Source organism: Microtus ochrogaster, chromosome X (genome assembly GCF_000317375.1).
Source record: "Microtus ochrogaster isolate Prairie Vole_2 chromosome X, MicOch1.0, whole genome shotgun sequence".
Lineage (NCBI taxonomy): Eukaryota > Metazoa > Chordata > Mammalia > Rodentia > Cricetidae > Microtus > Microtus ochrogaster.
This window is the reverse complement of record NC_022026.1, coordinates 3,086,238-3,092,282: the sequence shown is the minus strand read 5'-3', so window position 1 is coordinate 3,092,282 and position 6,045 is coordinate 3,086,238. Positions and strand designations below refer to the sequence as shown.

At 33.4% G+C, this 6,045-nt stretch overlaps 1 non-coding gene across 1 annotated transcript; it reads left to right on the top strand.

Moving 5' to 3' along the window:
- The first annotated feature begins 400 nt into the window (after nucleotides 1-400).
- Nucleotides 401-509, top strand: LOC113457466. Its single transcript, XR_003378030.1, has one exon. It is a non-coding gene; the product is annotated as a U6 spliceosomal RNA (small nuclear RNA).
- Nucleotides 510-6,045: the final 5,536 nt, after the last annotated feature.

The window sequence follows — 6,045 nt, the reverse complement described above, 5'->3', positions numbered from 1 at the left end:
TCTTTGATGGGTCTTCATTTGCTAACAAAAAGAATTTTTTGATGATGATGTGATAGCAATACTTATATGTGAGTTAAAGGAAAATGTTTCAAGTGTAGTAAGGAGTTACCTTGATCTAGCATCATAGTGATAGCAGATGATTTTCTAGCACAGCCAAGCTGGATAGGATTCCAGTACCAACCATGATTTCCCTCCTGTTCCCTGGACCTTAACACGAATTAGATAGCTGCTGTTAACCATCAGCATATGAATGAGACTGATTGCACCACTTTGCATATTTTATTATGCTGGTAATTTTCCTGGTTGCTGGTCTACAGTTGGGTTTGACTGTTTCCATTTTGTGAATCTTACATAATATTTTAAGGAGAGAGGGAAGCTTGATCACATAAAAAATACTTTTATTCTCACTTTGGCAGCACATATCCTAAAATTGGAAGAATACAGAGAAGATTAGCATGGTCCCTGAACAAGGATGACATGCAAATTAATGCCAGATTATATAAATTTTTTCAGGACACACTCTGCTGCCCAACCCCACTCACCTGAACATCTTCCCTGTGGCCAGCACTCCTCTGCAATTCCAGCAAACTACATAGGCACAAATGCAAACCACAACAGCTGCAAGAATAGGTACAGGCACAAGCCATACTGGTTTGAAGAAAATATGAGTAAACACCAGTGTAAGAATACATTCAACAACTGAAAGAACAATATGGCACAATCAGAACCTAGTGATCCTACAGCAGTACAACCTGAAGATTCCAATGCAGTGAAAACAGAAGTAAAGGAACTTACAAATTACTTTATGAAGATGATAGAAGCTCTTAAGAAGAAATAAAAAATTCCCTTAAAGTCTTCAAAGAAAAAACAAAAAATTGGAAGAAATCAGTAAAAAAAACAAAGAAAGAAAAGAAAGCCAAAAAAAATCAAACAGGTAAAGGAAATGGTTCAAGACTTGAAAAGTAAATATAATTAATAAAGAAAACAAAAACTGAGGGAATTTGGGGAATGAAAAATCTGGGGAAGCAAACAGGAAACACAAATGTAAGTTTAACCAACAGAATATAAGAGATGGAAAAGAGAAACTCAGATATTGAAGATATGATAGAGAAAACAAGTTCATCAGTCAAAAAATGTTAAATTCAATAAATTTCTAATGAAAAATAGGCAGGAAATCTAGGATACCATAAAAAAAACCAAACCTAACAATAATACGTATATAAGAAGGAGAAGAATATTAGCTCAAAGTAAAGACAACATATTAAACAAAATTATAGAAGAAAACTTTCACAACCTTAAGAATGACATGCCTATAAAAGTGCAAGAAACTTACCGAACACCAAACAGGCTGGACCAAAAGAAACCCCTTTGCCACATAATAATCAAAACCTTAAGCATACAGAATAAAGAAAGAATATTAAGAGCTGAGAAGGGAAAAGGTCAAGTAAGATATAAAGGCAGACCTATTAGAACTATATCTAACTTCTCAATAGAGACTCTGAAGGACAGATGTTTTACAGATGCTAAGGACCATGGATGCCAGTCCAGATTACTTTATCTAGCAAACATTAATTCAACACAGACAAAAAACAAACTATTTTATGACAAAATCAGATTTAAACATTACCTATCCAAAATTCCAGCAATACAGAAAGTACTAGAAGGAAAATTCCAACCACACTAACTCAGTTTCGTCCATTAAAACACACAGTAGATAATCTCACAACAGCAAAACAAAAGGAAAGGAAAGATACACTACCATCACCAATATCAAACTACAAAGTAACAGGGATTAACAATGACTGATGAATAATATCTCTTAATATCAATGAACTCAATTCACCAATGAAAAGACATAGACTAACTGAACAGATATGGAAACAAGATCCATCTTTCTGCTGCATACAAGGAGCACACCTAAACATGAAAGACAGACATTGCCTCAGAATAAAGGGTTGGGGAAAGAGTTTTCTAACAAATGAAGCTAAGAAGCTAGCCAGTTACCTGCCCAAATACCTAACAAAATAGAGTTCAAACTAAAATTAACTAAAAGACATGAAGAAGGATATTTCATGTTCACTACAGGAAAAAAAATATCAAGATAAAGTCCCAATTCTGAACATTAATGCCTCAAATACAAGGTCACCCACATTTGTAGAAGAAACAATACTAAAGCTTAAATCACATATCAAACCCAAAACATTAGTAGTGTGAAAATTTAATACCCCACTTTCATCAATGAACAGGTCTTACAGACAGAAACTTTACACAGAAATAAGGGAACTAACAGAAGTTATGACTCAAATGGACTTAATAGATACCTACAAAACATTTCTCCCAAACACAAAAGAATATCCTTTCTTCCCAGCACATCAAAGAACTTTCTCTAAAATGATTCACATATTCAGTCATAAAACAAATCTCAACAGATACAAAAATAGTGCAATGGACTCTTCTATCTTACTGGACCACCATGGGTTAAAGTTAGAGTTCAACAACAACACAAACTACATAAAGCCTAAAAACTCATAGGAACTGAACAATTTTCAAATTAACCACCACTGGGTAAATGGAGAAATAGAAATTAATTAATCTCTGAATTGAATGAAAATGAACCCACGATGAAGCCAATCTTATGGGATACATTGAAAGTAAGTACTAAGAGGAAAGGTCATAGTATTAAATGCCTAAATAAAGAATTTGGAAAAATCTCATACAACTGACTTAAGAGCACATCTGAAAGCTCTGGAACAAAGAGAAACAAACTCACCCAGGAGGACTAGACAGGAGGGAAATAATCAAACTGAAATCACCAAAATAGAAACAGAGAATAATACAAATAATCAATAAAACAAAGAGTTGGTTCTTTGAGAAAATCAAGAAGGTAGACACACCCTTACCCAAATTAACCAATAGGTAAAGAAAGAATATCCAAACTTACAATAAATGGCAGTAAAAAATAAAATTGAATACTGAAATAAATAAAATAGAAACAAAGAGAATAATACAAATAATCAATAAAACAAAGAGTTGGTTCTTTGAGAAAATCAAGAAGGTAGACACACCCTTACCCAAGTTAACCAATAGGTAAAGAAAGAATATCCAAACTTCCAAAATCAGAAATGAAAAGGGGGACATAACAATAGACATTGAGATAATACAGAGAACCATAAGGTCTTACTTAAAAAAAAAACTGTATACCACAAAATTGGAAAAAAATCTAAAATAAATGGACAACTGCCTTTATATGTAGAACATATCAAAATCAAATCAAGACCAGATAAACAAGTTGAACAGACCTATAACCCCTATGAAAAAAATGATCAATAAAAGTCTCCAAAGCAAAAAAATAAAAAATAAAAGCCCAGGTCTTGATGATTTTGCTACAGAATTCTATCAGAACTACAAAGTAGGGCTAATACCAATACTCCTTAAATAGTTCCACATAATAGCAACAGAAGGAATGTTGCCAAATTCTTTTTATAAGGCTGAATTTTCCCTGATACTCAAACAAAATGAAGATTCAACAGAAAAAGAGAATTACAGACCAATCTCCCTCATGAACACTGATCAAAAAATAATCAACAAAATACCACCAAACTGAATGCAAATACACATAAAAAAATCTTCCACCATGATCAACTAACATTTATCCCAGAGATGCAGAAATGGATCAACATATAAAAATATATCAATGTAATCCACCATATTAACAAAAAGAAGATAGATGGATACCTATAGGAATGAATTATCTAGAAGAAATTAAGCTAGAAGGAGTATCTTCTTGATGTGGGATTCCCCTCTGTATGCTGTAAACACCGTTGGTTAATAAAGGACTGCTTTGGACCTATAGCAGAGCAGAACTTATCTAGGCAGGGGAAACTAAACTAAATTTTGAAAGAATTTAGGAGAGAGAAACCATGTAGCCCCTCTGGACATAGACAACAGTCTTGTGGAAATATACAGATTACTAGAAATGGGTCAAGATATAAAAGTTAGCCAATAAGAAGCTATAGCTAATGGGTCAAGTAGTGCTTTAAATAATATAGTTTATGTGTGATTATTTTGGGGCTGAGCATCTGGGAACCATAAGCTACCTCTTCCAATATCTTATGGCACGCATTAAGCATTTGTTGAGAAGATGATAAAGACATGTGCTTCTATCAGTAAGTCTACTTCACATGATTGACTTCAATTAGTTTCAGCAGTTCTGGAAGACAGGCCACAACAACTGTGGAAATACTATTGGTGAAAAAAGGCAAAAAATTTAGAACAACAGGGAAATGCAATAGAATTTGAAGCTTTTGAAGATCAGATTCTTGGAGAGGACACTTAGGATGACCCACAGTCTCAAGCTTTTTATGATGAACAAATCTTGTCCCTATGCTTGCGAACAGATTTAAGAACTATGAAAAATAATTAAATCATATGTCAGGGTTAACAGAGCCAGAGAGAACCCTTTAGTGACTTTTTACAAAAATTAACTAAGGATGTAAAAATATGAGTAACAGATCAGAAGCTAGACAAGTACTTATTGAATCTCTGGCTTTTGAAAATGCCAATGTAAAAAGCAAACAATACTTGGGCATTTAAAGGTTAGATCAGCAATAATGGATAAATGGATCCTGCACACAATAAACATTGAAACATTTGACTATAATACTGAGTATATTATATAACACAATATAATATACTGAGGCCAGGGTAGGAGAAACAATTTCCAAATGTATGAAAAAACATCAAAATGCAAAATGTTTTAATTGTGGTAGAACCAAAGGGATTGTAAACAAGGAATTCTTAGAAATAATGTCTCCCCTGGGAATGTCAAAATAAAATATATCAACATTCTGAATTATGTAGAAGGTGTGGCAAAGGCCAACATTGGACCAATAAATGCAGATCAACAAAAGACAGAGAAGGCAACGTGATGCCATCAGGAAAATTCTTGGGGAACTCTCACAGGCCCCCAAGTCAAACATGATCAAGTCATTCCCAGTCACTGTGGAAGACATGTCTCACCAGGAAAATTTAAAAAAAATATTCTTCTGGATGATGGAATAAATATGGAGGATGAATCAAAAAATGCAATAGGAAATGGGAAGCATATTTTTTTGCAGACTTACATAAATGGTCAAACACCAAAGCCAATAATTGGTAAAAATAACATTATAATTGAGGAATTACTAGAAACAGGTGTGGACATAAGTATCATTTATCCAGAACCTTGGCATGCAAATTGGCCTTTTCAAAAGGTAATGTTCAGTTTCTAGAAATTGGAACTCTATATCAAGTAAAATAAAGCACAAGGTGGGTTGAATGCATAAGGCCAGAAGGACAGAGAAGAAGGCTGAGACTATATGTGGCTAATATTGCAGTGACTATATGGGGTTATGACTAGAAAGTCATAGTTACTTTCCTGTCATGACTTAGCTAAGCCATTTTTTATACAAGACTTAAATGCCTTAAGATAATTATTGAAGCATTTAGCATATATTTCTTGCTTGATATTATTTATGCTGGTTGCAATTCTAATTTTTTTTACTTGATATGTGTTCTTATTGTATATATTTTTCATTGGGCTTGTAACTTGCTTATTTAGACAAAAGAGGGAGGTGCTGTTGAAACTCCATCAGCTAGCCTTTAAGATACCAGCCCACTTAGTTGTGCTTCTTGTATTATAAATGCAGATGTAAAGCTTGTGCAGCTTTCTCTTGGCTGCTGGATTCAGTTCCTGTTCCCTGTTCATGCAGTCGACTGTATCTGTGAGTCTACCCCTAAATAAAGAACCCTTTTTGTACTTCATTCTGATCTGGTGTGGGACTTCATTATTGTAATCATGTATACTTGCTAGTCTCATAATCTGTTGGCTTTATACTAACCTTTGACAGTTTTATAAGGTATAATATTCACATATACTATATATATATATATTTATGACATTTTAATATTTACTTACAAATATTTAAAATTTTTTATCATGATATTAATGATCATATAGAGTACTAACTAGCTCTAGAAAAAAGTTTCATCTACCTTTATGTGCAT